A 14,329-nucleotide genomic window follows, 5' to 3' on the forward strand; every position below is an offset into this window, starting at 1 on the left:
GGGTGCAAAACCCTCAGGTTGGGGGAGAGGGCAGGGCGATATATCCTCATTAACAATCTTGTCCTAAAAATTCTCTTCACTTAAAAAAAAAAACGGAGGGGGGGGGGGAGTTTTTGTTACACCAAAGATAAACAATTAGTTTTGACTTCAATACTTTACTAAGGATCATATCGAAACATACACAATGAACGAAGGCTGTTATGTGTGTTTGCGATTGTGAGTCTTGTTGCTCTCTCTCTCTCTCTCTCTCTCTCTCTTTCTCCTTCAAAATACCATTAAGAAATCTAGACCAATAACAACATATACACAATAAAAGTAATACAAGAATGCAAGACAAACATAGGTAGGAAATCTAATTCATTTATATAAATAGAAATAAAAAACTTTAAGATAAAAGAACAATTTCAAGTACTTATTTTGTAATTTACTGACGTTTCTAACCAACCAATTGGTAAAGGAATACTACTTTACAGTGTAACTTACTCGTATATTCAGGTGGGCAGGCCATGTGGTACGAATAGGAGAAGAAGGAAGAGTTTACAGGATTCTTGTTGGGAAACCTGATGGTAAGAGACCTGTAGGAAGCCCTAGACGAAGATGGAGGGATAACGTTCAGATGGACCTAAAGGACATCGGTAAGGATGGAGAGGATTGGATTGATCTTGCCCAGGATAGGTACAGATGGAAGGAAGGCTCGTGTTGCTGCAGACATAAATATCCGGGTTTAAGAAGGCTAGAGAGTTCGTTAGTTATAAATATCTAGATGTATAACAGTAACAAATAAATTCATTTGTATATGTATTTTAATATATTGTTGATATTATTTTATGTGTAATAACTTAATAAATACGTGTAGGATATGATATGTGTATACTATCTGTGTGTGTGTAAACAAACAGTCTGCAATGATTTCACACCTTGGTTCCAGATGTTCATAGCCAAATTATTATTATTTTTTAATTTTTGTTATTTCTTGATTTGTGCAAAGTTAAAGAAACTATCAGTACTACACTTGTGCCTTGGGAATGACTCTAGTCTGCCCAAGCTGGTTCGCCTCGGCTGAAAAGAGGCTGAAAAAACAGCCGGAGTCGATTGGCCGTCGAGAGCTGACCAAGCGGAGTTCCTGATTACCTCACTGACCCACAAACGAGACGTAATGGATGACCACAGCTTTAGCCTCGGACTCCGACGTTTCCTTTTATATATAAGGAAGCCTACGCAACGTTTGGTCAAGTTTATATCTGTACGTGCTTAATGCACTGCAGAAGTGTGTCGATATCGTGTTACAAAAGGGTTGCACTTTAGAATCCTTTAAATGTTGCAAATGTTTATGTAGTGTAAACGACACATGCCTATATTAATTCCAGCCCTTCGTCGTGTGTGGAGTTTGTTATTTGAGAATTGTTGTGTAAGGATAAGTAGAAATATGTCATTGTAATGCCTTTGTCCGTTTGACACTATGAAAAAATAATTGCGAATATCGAACGGAAAACAGATGGACCAATAACTGCATAATGTACACCCGGTATCCTACCCACGAAAGTGTATCTCTCTTACGTGAGTTAACTTACAACACGTTATATATCATTGATTCGCCAAAATATAGATGGACCAGTAAAGTTGCAATAATTTCATGCACAAGGAAACGGAAGGAAGAGTCTATGATCTTCAATAAAGTTACCATCTCAGCATTTGACTGATGCGACTGAAGGAACTATGGAGAAACTTTAGTGAAGGTGACCGGTGTTAGGACTTTAACCTGAAACCTCCTGAACCTGAGTAATCTTAAATTTTCACCCTAATCGTTTCACCCTAAAATAATATTAAATATGTCTGTACATATCCACTCGGTTTGATCTGTCAGGGTACGTCATATTGTGTTGGGTAGAACACTATTCAAGAAATATACAAATAAATTCCAATTTAATTCCTGAGGTTACACAGTTATAGGATGCATACGAATCCAATATATTTACACTTAACTTGTGGTTGCATTTCTACAAATAGAATGTTTATTTTATTTACCTATTTATTACGATGAACCTAAACTACTTTCATTCATATTGGCGACTCTATATTGGCAATTTCAGCTAGATTATGTATAGCTGAAGTCCTGAACGTAGTAGCAGTTCGGCATCTTTGACCCAACCCCAGAGGAAGCTGACCGGAACCGTATCTGGTTTCGAGCCACCACCTGTTTTTCTGTAAAGCGATGTTGTCACTTTTGCCTGCAGTGTCTAGACATCCATTCATTCACTGCCAGGTTTTTCTCCCAAGGTCTTTATATTGTATAAAAAAGTAGCACAATACGATAACACAACCTAGCGAAGATAACGCAACCGCAACTTCGCGTTCAAAAATCTCTAAAGAAACTGAATTAGCAACATCTCATTTAGTCCACGTGGAATTGACGAGAGCTGTCATTTCTTGGACGAACGCTATTGGTGGGAAAGGTTTCAAGGGACGATTTATTGGACTCCACGTGGATCTGACATGTTGTTCTTAGGGGGAAAACTGATCTTTCGGAACTTTCTTTGAAGTAAAGTGAGGTTGGAATCAGGACGAGGAGTATAGCCAAATATGAGGGGAAGTCATTTAATAGGTCTCAAACTGATGTGGAATACCTGAAAATAGCAGTTTCTAACGGTGTCAATAGGTGGCAACACAATCCAGCTTGATGATATTCGGTTAGCAGTCGATAGATAGCAGACGCGCGCATGAGCAGCTCAGTCTAAAAATGGCGACGGTATACTCGAGGACTGTAATTAGGAATGAATACATTAATATCTTATTTTTACGTATTTTCAAAACTTGTCGTAACTGCAGTTTACATAAGGGGTGACTGATAGGTTCGAGTGAGGGACATAGTAATACTGGATAATATGAGCAGAACAAGATAAAAGCCAGTCGGTGAACTGATAATATATAGTATAATTTAAAATTGGACCCATATCCGAAAATTCATGTGCAATGGAGCACGGTACAGAAAAGGCTATACACAGATTACATCTGTTTAAGGTCTCTCTTCTTATAGTCGTGAAGGCCAAACCTAGTAGCCATTCACTAACATCTTGACCTTATCAGTGACCTTTTGAGAAGGCAGCCAAATGTCAACCTCATTTCCAAGTTGTACACTTCGGTAACTGCAGTCTTGAGGGTCAACGAGACTTTGGCGCCTGAACCTGTGGCCAGAACAGTCCTCTGTAGATTGTCCTGTGTTTTGTCCATATATGTGCCGAGTGTCCCATTACAGCTTTAGCTTTTCACGAGGTAAGAACATTTTAGTCCTCATATAGACATACTGATTTCAGCTGCAGTAAGAGGCTGTACCTCATATAATGTAAATGGTGCAAATGACCTAAGTGCTGACGCACCCACATTTTTAGTTTAGATCAATCAATTCAATTTACATACGAGAGGTATAGTCATTCATCACTATTCAATCATTCATTACAATCATTCAAACAGTAAGAAAGTCCCATTGCTTGATTAATCCATTAAGTTGGGTGTTTTAAGTCCACATTATGGCTAATCGGGACTGGGCCTACAGTTTAAAGTAGGATCCGAGCCACTGTGTGCCTCCACCGGATATCAAACCCGGGACCCTTTTATTACAAGGGGACGACGAAGTCCCCGATAGACCCATTGCATTTAATAAATCGAAACATATTTTTTGGCATTCAGACATCACGAATAGATGCTCGAACTGAACATGACAGGACTTTTTGTACACGTCTTTCGGTACGCACACAAGCCCAGGAACATAAACGGTCTCCAAACATTTCGTTGTTAACATTTTCCAAAACGTTCCCACCCTACTGTAGCATCGATTCTACAGGTAGAAAACCTGAGATTGGTAACACGATCCACCAGCAGGTCAACATGACATATTCGTTTCCTTTTCAATAACGATCAACCACATTCTTTCTTGTAAGGTAAGAAAAAAAGAAGAATCTGTTGTTCCCCTCGGAGCGCTCTGCTTCGCCGCCCTTGCGTCTGTCCGTCCAACGCAAAAGGGGAGGTGTTAATCTCAGTGGGAGTCGTGGTCAGGTCTACTACGAAACCTCTTTCCAGGCCCAGAGCGAAAACCCAAGTCATTAATTTCCTGCGATGGCGCGCTCCGAGGCGGGGCCGTGGACCCTTCTCATCCCCCGACGACCCGTGGCCACCTTCAAACTGGCTCATCTTGAGGCTAGAAATGTTACCGCCGACTCGTTTCTTCATTTCGCTCTTCCCTGACAGTCTGTGGAAGGAAAAGACCTCCTCGCCCGTCAAATATAACCAACCTGTCGCTTATGTTTCTTTTTCTTGGCTGGTGTGGTTGCAAATTATCAGTGCCATTTGGAGATGTGCTGTTGGGAAAATGTGGCTCAACCGTGACTTGATATTTCTTTAATTTAAAGATTGTACTGTTCCTGAACTGTAGAAATATCTATGTGGGTACCTGTCAGAACTAAATCATTGAAAAATGTTTTGGATTTCCTTACCAGTGTCAGTAATATCATAGATGCAGGATCATATCATGCAGTACATACATGTATAATCGTGCACAGCAAAGAAAATAATTGTTTAGAATTTATACATCGTCTCCCCTATCCTCTTCCCAACCAGCAGTTGTAAGGAAAGCTCTGCCTTTCCAGGGTCTTAGATATTAGAAATATTCTTCCTTCAGACAAACTAATAATGCTTTCAACTATTTATCATTCATGTTGGGAGATGATGACAATGTCTTAAGAAATGATTTTAGCCGTTTCTGAGGAATATTTTAGTCTCTCCTTACTTTTATAATGTGTTGCGAATGCCCTGTGCAGGTCCTTTTACAACCTTCCGTTTTTAACTTTTCTCAGATAGTTCTCAGATGGTTGATTGATTGATTGATTGGTTTGGTTTATTTTACTTCGCTTTTCTGGCACGTTTGACTAATCGCTAAGATGGAGACGATGCAAGTGATGAAAAGACACTCACATACATGACACATCATCATCACATACATACCCAACCCATACCGGTACTCTAAGCAGGAACCCCTGGCGTCGTAGCGCGCTGTGCTAACCACTCCGCCACGGAGTTCGGGTCAGAGGACTCTCTACATCCGCTTTTAACTTTCAGATAAGTGTTTTGCATAAGAGGAATCTTTCGTATATTTTGAATCTTGCAAAATGGCCATACGAGCCGATGTACCCCAAAATTTTAACTCGTTCATTCATTCATTCTTTCCCCTAATACATTCATAGGGTCGTGCTTGAGGTAGGATGCTAAATCATCATCTGAGTGATTTTCTTTTACTGTAGACTTTGCCATTAGCGTTGCTCACAAGATGAGACAAACGAATATATTCGGGACGAAACGGCATTTTCACTAGATGAGACGAGATAGGAAAAAGTGTATTCTTGTCTCGTTTCGTCTTGCGAGCAACACTATTTGCCATCAAAAAGACGATTTTGGTGTAAGGGTCCAGTCCCTTATCAGCCTATCTGTACATAAAGTGGAATTTAAAACGAATTCAAACAAACTATTAATAATAATAATAACAGCAAAAACAATAGCAATATGCAATTATGTACCCTTAAAAGACAGTGGCTCTCCTTGCAAAAAATGTTCAATTCCTGTTTACCCTTGCATTCCGCAATGATTGATTGATTTGTTTTATTTTACTTCGCGGTTTGAGCCTCTTGGCTAATTCGCGAAGATGGGGATGAGTGATGAAATGATGAAATTGATGAATGGACATTTTTCAAACAACCATGCCCGAGCGGGATTCGAACCTAATTGGAAAACAGACAGCTGTTGTCTCCACTCGTTGAGCCTGGTTACTTGCAGAATGGTGTTCTTCTGAAATCCACAAGAATGCATATTTTACGGCAGGGAAATCTTTGATGACTGAACTATTAATGGATACAAATGATTTTTCAAATCTGTGTGTTGGATAGTTAATAATGGGATACTATATCCTTAAATTCTATTTTGTTTGAGGGCGATAAAAATATCCCTGACAGGGATAAAAATAATTTTCTTTTGCTGGGGATAAAATTTATTGTGGGGGAAAATCCCCGGCATCACTCCCGTTAATTCGCACACTGCCCCCCCCCCCCCTTTCCGAAAGCAAAAAGTTGAATTCGCACATGGACTTCAATAATCCTGTTACCGTATTGCTGCTTGTCCCCTGCGCGTGCCACTTTTTTTTTTCCCCCAACGCACGATTTGAATGTTTGCAGTTGTTGCGGTATGTGCATGATCTATACAAACTGTTTCAACCAAAACGAGAGGAAGACAGAAGTAAAACAGCTTGAGATCGCGTGCCTGAGGTTTTTGTAACCTTTGAGCCGCGTATTATAAATACACCTCACACTTGCAGCTTCAAAACTTCCATGTTCTGAGGAAATAACAGGTCAATGTTGCATGCACAGCTCCACTTAAGCTTCTGTTCTTCCATCTTGAACTTCTGATTTCAGGAGTTTGTCAAGCTATGTCTTTGAAAACGAACACCCTGTTGTCAGAAGAAAGTTTCAGTGAATATGTGCTACACATATTTCCAAAAGTGTATGGGCTATCGAAATTGTAATATTGATGTTGTTGACAATGAAACACGAACAAACGAATTACATGCTTGAAAACCCTTTTAAATGTTTTTTTTAACTAAGGATTGTTGTTTCTGCGAACACAACTTATTTTTTTTAAACAGAACTAATAGTTGCAGTATTACATATCTAGGCTGTTCGGGAAAAAAAAAAACACTCAAGTCAAAATATGCAATTTTACAGCAGACAGTTATTTAAGTTGTTATTTTAACAGCAAACACTGTAGACATAACATACATGTTGAATCATCACTGTTTAGAATCTTTACACATACCCAATATGAAATTATACTTATAATATTTTCTTTAATTGATTCAGTGTGATATTAATGAAAGTAACAGAAAATCTTAGTTTCTGACTTAATTATGTGACTTCTTACGAATGCTCTAGATGTTATAAACAGTTTTGGATGAAACAAGATAAACTTGACATTTGTCTGAATGTTACTCTTAATGTAAATAGTTTTCAGTCTTGATAGGAGATAATTACAAAAATAGACAGTAGAAACATCTAATACAAAATTGACTCTGTTAATATGCAATTCTGCCAAATTATGGCACCTTTTAAAATAAAGTGTTGTTTGGATTCAAACTGCTTGGTTGATTGATTGATTGATTTAGTTTATTTTACTTCGCGTTTTGCGCCTCTTGGCTAATTTGCGAAGATGGGGATGAGTGATGAAATGATGAAATTTATGAATGAACATTCACAAACAACCAAGCCCGACCGGGATTCGAACCCGGAACCATTGGCGTCGCAGCGCGATGTACTAACAACTTTCATTTTCCATAAAAGGAATACCCTTATTCGGCAGTATCCCCCGTCATTCACACATTCGTACACTTTCACACCTGTCAATTTCCACATTATTCAAATTGTTTGTCATTATTCGAACGAACATAAACATCCAAGCCCGAGCGGGATTCGAACCCGGGACCCTTATCGTTGCAGCGCGATGAGCCAACCACTCAGCCACAGGGTCGGCACCACTCGGCCACAGGTTCTGGCTCAAACTGCTTGGAATTACGTTAGTGAACATACTTTAAATTTGATATAAAAGTTTATTCTGGTCATTAAAATCGAGACCTACTGGCTTCGTAAATGGTACTTGATCATTAAATATAAATAATATATAGATGTGAAATTTTTTTCACGCGTTTACACATCTTCATTCTTTTTTTATTTTACGTAATTACATTATACTACGGAAAACAGGATACATACCTAATACCACAGTTGAATGTACAGTCACCGGCAATATAAATGGGAGACCTAGATCCTGAAATACTCACTTCCCTGCAAGGCGTTACGTGTGTTGTTTAAGTCTACGGCGTTGGTCGAAGCTGCCATTGAAAATTTGCCATTAGAATCCACTTATCACCTTAGAGGTAGTCACCACACATAACGCATTGCAGGGAAGCGAGTGTTACAGGATCTAAATTTCCCATTTTTATTGCTGTTGACTGTACATACAACGTAGGGACAACAGGTGGAGATAATGGCACGATAAATGTCACAAAGTTGCAGCCTTGTGGCCAATGGTCAGCGATTCATGTTCTAGCCTGGACATGAGTGATCTCTTTACGAATCTCACTTCATCAATTACATCTAAAGAACACACATCCTTATACATGGCCGTATTTAGAGGGGCCGTATTTTAGGATTCAAACCCCCCAAAACTTCTGGCATGTTGGATTAATGAAGTTCAGAAACCAAAATTTGAAACTCATTTTCAAAAAAAATGTTCGAAGCTTCACAAAAATTGTGGTATTGTACAACAGGGAGACAACGCTAGGACGATCGAGCAAGAATTTTCAAACATTTGGAATTCGTGAAATTTGAGCAAAAGAGGTTTAACTTTCGGAATCCCAGCGCACCCTCGAACCCTCCGTTTTCACTTCTGCTGTCCTCTTTCCAGTGTTTCCTGGGTCAGACTGAATCTTTAAATTCTCTATTTGGTAACGTTTTAAATCCCCCTTGATAGGTGTTCGAACCTAGGATCTCCAGCTTCGTAGCGCGTTACATTCACTATGCGGTCGATCTAGGACATACATTTAACCTATATGCGGTCCTGTAAAACACATACTTCCGCAGTGCATGGTGGTTGTATATAATGTTGTTTGGTAAGTACGTATAAGAACAACTATGAGGGTCGAGAAGTGAGACTGAAACAGCCCATTTCCTAGAATTGGCATCGTTTATTGCAAGTTTGCAAGATAGCGGAACGTTCGTTATTTTTATTGTTAATAACAGAAATAAAGTTAATCTAGTTAGTATTCGAACAGAATAATCAAAGATAAACTGCTTTAGATCGAAAAATTGAGGTCACAGTACAGGCACCAGGTTATGGTTTTCTTTTTAATATTCTACTATTTAATTCAAAGAACAACTGGTTCCACAATCCACAATTTTCAAGATTCCAAAAATTAAGTTGTATGTGACAGGCCAATCAACATTAACTTTATGACTAAAATTTGCCTTTAACTTTTAAATCTTTTACTTGAAGGTATCTAACATTTAATAAAATATATTAACGGTGCATTTCAGTACACACGGTATGAAACTTAAAAAGAAATAAAGAAAGAAAAGCAGTTGTATACATATACTCATGTGATGGATCGAGTAGAAAAGACTTCTCAAGGATATAATAACAGGAATAATAATAATAATAATAATAATAATAATTTTGGAACAAATTACTTCATCATGAAATTTGAATTATTATTACATAAAAATAATTATTGTTATTATTTATATTATTCAAATTTCTGATAAAGCCCATGGGAACAATTATGAGTCAACACCCACCCGATTTTTTTTCCTGGCTACGGCCATGTCCTTATATCATATATGACTATGAAAATGTATTCCATAGATTGATCCTTAGGTTATTGATAGATAGGAGATAGGGCAAGTATTTTTGCAATCATATTTGTGGATAATATTTTTACTGGCAAAATATCATGCCCCAATATTCTTATGATATTGGGCCTTGAAAACGAATGGTATTCGAAATTATAGAACAGTTACAATAATACATAAATATAATGGGAAGAAAACATTTTTACATAATCTAATAACTCAATGGAATGTCACTAAGAATAACTGAATGTGTACGTGTTTTGTTTGGATCATCTGTTCTTTAATATATGTTTTTAACATTAAACTATTTTAAATTACTGTTGAGATTTTTATATACTTTGTCCTTGTCAAACATTTTATTCTTTTGTTCATTTTCTTCTTTTACTTTGTGGAATTTGATTATGAGTGCATGGGTAAAAGTGATGGAATTTTCTGTATACATGATATATAGAAATAAATACATAAATATTCTGCTATGTTTTCAGAGTATTGTTCTCCATTGTATTTTACCAAAAAGTTAAGTTTAGTATTTTCAGATTGAAAATATGAAAACAACATAAGCAGATCAGGGCTTATTCAATACAACAGAAAACTTTTCTTCGCAGCCAACAGATCGAAGTGATTGATACATTCAGCGAGACCCACTATTCTCCTCACGCGTATATGCGTTCCCTGAGCCGTCTGTTTTGGTTAGGTAACTTACTTATTCTTCATGAGGCATTCTCAGTCACCAGACTCTCTCATTACTCCCCCCCTTCCCCGAACTTCCCCACCAACAAAAAAATCCCTCCCCAACCACAGTTTGCGCCTCACAACCCTCCAACATAGCAGCACGTGCATGCGTGTTGGTGAATGTGTAGTGCAGAAGGGGGAGAGGGGAGGGCTATCTGCTTTTCAAATGCTGCTTGATGTTTTCGCATATAAAGTAGCGTTTTCAAAAGGAGAGGAACGAAGTCAAGAATTGACAATCCTACCTTTATCCACGGTCTCTTTTGTCCGGCAATTCAATTATGCACATTTGGAAACAGTTCGAGGCTGTAAGAGCCGAGGGTAGAATGGCCTTGGTGCTAGGGGTGTGGAAGTAGAAAGAGGGGGTGGTTGGGGGTGCGGTATACAACTGGTTGCATCCCCCTCCAGTATCGTGTTCTTTAAGCCATCTTTCTCGCACACTTACTTTTTTATTCTCCTCTCCCTTTCGTCATTTTTATTCCCCTCCCTCCCTCCCTCTCTCTCTCTCTCTCCCTTTCAGCCGGAGAGAGAGAGCCTTGTTCTGTATGCTTCACATCAGGTAGTTAAGAGATCGATATAAGAATGAAATATTAATACAATTGCATGACCATCACAATCCAAGGCATTCTCATTACCATTGCTAATGCTAGGCCCGAACCGTATCTCATTCATACTTTTGCATAAAGAGCAGGTTCGGGCTGGCTTAGCATGCAAAGGCCGTAGACAACGCTATTTTGCCCGGACCGTTGGCTGAGAGAGGCACACGGTCTCTCGCTAGGGCTGAGACAACGTCGCCCTGCTTCGTCCTTTCTGGGATTTTCAGTTCGTAGCAAGGAGTGTGTGATTTTCAGGTGTTTTTAATAGGACCAAGTGAAGTGTACAAGCTTGCAGGAGCCTTGGAATGCTTCCGGAAACGAGGTGATGACGTCTGTGGGAGGAGAAAACAACGTTGACGTCATGAAAGTAGCGACACCTTGCGAGGTAAGTTTTTTTTAAAACCTTTACTCGTTAGGCTTAAAAGAGAAGGAGAAAAGAAGAAGTCGTATAGGAGCGACTTGCTTCAAAATGTTGATGAAACAAGAAACAAAACACTGCCGAATGGCGGTCTGCTCGTGTGACGATCGAAAAAGGCAGGAAGCTTCGCGATGTTGAAGTGCGCTAGCGTGCAGTAGGACTCACGCGAACACGAATCTACTGCCTTCCACCTTTTTTTGGGTCTTAAAACGTATATTTTCCCAATACAGTATCGCTATCGCCGGTTCACCTTCTCTTTTCGGTGTGTGTGCGACAACTGTGCCCCGTGCACAGGCAGGCAACTTCCAGGGAGCAAATGCCTCTCCCTCCCCCCCGCGAATCCTTTGCTGCACTGGGCGGCGTGCCCTTCGGCGATCTTGGTATCGTCCCCCGGTATCAGCTGGCGGTCTGGTATGGGATGGGAGGAAGAAGAGGATGATGATAAAGAGGGGAGGGGGACATACAGAACTATGTGACATGCAAATCAAAATGGTGTTCTGCGTTTTTTTTTTTTTACTTGCACAGAGGAGATAAACAATAATCTAAACCCTATATTAACTTTCAAAACAAACCACGCGTTCAACTCTCGTTATAATAACAATAATATTTTTCAATGTAACAAAAATTTTGCTCGGACATTTTGGAAAAAATAACAAATTTCAATATTTTTATGTTGCTTATTTTCATATTTTCCTAGGCTTTAGTTACGTAGATATTTAAACAAAAAATACAGGCTCAACGAAGTTGGAGTTCTAGTCGAACCTACATTTGTCGTATAATTTTCTACGTAATACAATTGTTTGCTTCAAATTGTAAGGTAATATAGGTAACATAAGTGACTATGATATATGCTTGTTCAACCCTTCTGTCTCTTTTTTTTATTATTAATAACATGTGCCGTGAATTTTCATGAGTGAACCCCCATCTCTCACCCACTCCCCATATGATTTATTATATATTACGTGCACTGGTGGAGGGGAGGGGTTGCCTTTTCTTTTTTACCTTGAAGTTAGGAGTAGTGTTTGAATCAATAGGCCTGAGAGGGGGGTAGGGGCGATTATCACTTCTGGATTTTCCTCATTTCATTTCAAAATATGTTTTCGGCCAGGGAAGATAACTTCCCGCCCAGAATATAATTGTACTATAGTAGTTATTAAAAAAACTCACTAATAATGTTTACTATTAAATATTACTTTTAATAATTATAGTAGGCTACTAAAATTTACAGTTTTGAAAATATGGCAACAAATTTAAACTCTAACTTATACAAAATAACATTTTTCATAAAATGGACTGTGGCTTTTAACAAATACAGATTATACAATACACTTCGTTGCTGCTGTTATTTTAATGACTGTTTATGAATTCACTGTTATTTGCAAGGTTATAATACTTAAGAAATGCCTCAGTATGGGAAAAATGTGTGGAATCTTTACATTTTATATACAAAGGCACTTTACATTTTCTTCATTTCGAGAAACAACGCGAGTGCATGACTTTTAAGTTAGGGGGAAAATTACAAATAGCTGCCGTATTTCTCAAGCCCTTTAGTATAATAATTACTACTCTATTAAAGCGCATGTTTCATGAAAAGTGTACACTTAGAAAACACTGGTGTTTAATAACACACGACACAGAAGTGTTGCTGAAATGGTGTTGACTGCAACCGTTTAGCTGTGTTACTTTAACAACAATGTGGTGTGGACTTCCTGGAACGATTAAACACCAAAATTTTTTACAGTGTAGAAATGTGCCACTTTTCAACATTATCCTCTAATGCAATGACGATAAAAACTTACTGCACTTAAACATTACAAGGTGATTTTCACTATAACCTTAGAGGGGATAATTTTATCAATATAATTTGTTTTAAAACAAGTTTTTTTAAGGTAAATAAGACAAAAGAAACATTTGATTTGACGTACCTTTAGCTTACCACAAGTTAATACTTACGTAATGCTGAGTGTTGTAATCACATTTTTAGCAGTGTTGCTGTTGATGTAATGCAAAAAAGTATATGTTAAAAAAAGCAGAACGTATAAGTGCCAAAGTAAGGAGTGATAAAGCGGTGGGAGACGAGAGAGGGGGGAGAGGGTCAAGCGTTTGGGGGCAAACCTGTCCTGCAAGTTTTTTTGTTTTGTTTTTTCCTTTACCTGCCTGGAGCAGTCTGAAAACGGTAAGAAAGAAGTAGGGGGAGAGGATGCTAAGAGGAATAAATAGAAAGACCGAAAGGGGAGGGGGGAGAACGTGGGCAAAGCTGTGCAACAGTTAGAAGCCACGCTTCTCCACTATCGCTTTACGGTACCGAGCCAAGCAACAATTCTTCAGAGAAAGCTTTCAATTATGTACCTTGGCCGGAGTTGCGAGAGTCCTCAGACTAAATCGCTCTTTTTTTCCCTCCTTTTTTTCTTTTCTTTACCTGGGCGTTTCATGTCATAAACTATCACTTTTTTTTAAACCATCACTTCCCAAAACCTTTCTACATTTCAGACAAACGATGCCGAAAGGATTTGCCCTCCCTTGGAACAAGGAAAAAAAGAGGTAAAAAAATCCATGCCACCATGCAGAGCAGGTAAATTCAGCGATGGGTTAGTGGGGCAGGACGTTCTATGGAGCACCAAAAAATATTCATCAGAAATGTTAACTTTTCTTCATTTTGATATTCACACAGTTTTGAACGATCGTCCCTTTACAGCTGCATTGAAAATTAAAATGCAGTTTTGTTTTATGGAATACTTCGATTTTCATTAAGATATATGTTAAATGATAGTAATTGTAAAGCATACTTATAGCAGTTATTAAAATCGAAAATAAGTTATCCATAAAGTATATCTACCGATAATGTAATTCTTCCTTCTTTCCCCTTCAAACAGGACACACGTGGCGCATACGATAAAGGCGTTTTTAATTTCAACCTGATTATTATTCAACAGCACATTTTTTATTGCTTATTAATGTGAAATACAAATATTTTACTTCTTTTATTCCCATTTTTTCTTCGCCGACCTCCGTGGCGGAGTGGCTATCACAACGCGCAATGGAACTAGTGGTCTCGGGTTCGAATCCGGCCTAGGCTTGCGTATTCTTTGCGAATGTAACTTCATCAATTTCATCATATCATCACTTGTCCTCATCGTCGCAATTAG

General features: G+C 38.5%; 1 long non-coding RNA gene across 1 annotated transcript in view; it reads left to right on the forward strand.

Annotated features, from left to right (window-relative positions):
- The first annotated feature begins 10,922 nt into the window (after window positions 1-10,922).
- LOC146003610 (uncharacterized) overlaps window positions 10,923-14,329 on the forward strand; it is a 353,221-nt gene continuing 349,814 nt past the window's right edge. The window contains exon 1 of the long non-coding RNA XR_014443837.1: window positions 10,923-11,150. This is a non-coding gene — a long non-coding RNA (uncharacterized LOC146003610). The remainder of the gene's footprint in view (window positions 11,151-14,329) is intronic.

The sequence above is a fragment of the Lepisma saccharinum genome, chromosome 20 (assembly GCF_977018435.1).
Source record: "Lepisma saccharinum chromosome 20, izLepSacc3.1, whole genome shotgun sequence".
Taxonomy (NCBI): Eukaryota; Metazoa; Arthropoda; class Insecta; order Zygentoma; family Lepismatidae; genus Lepisma; species Lepisma saccharinum.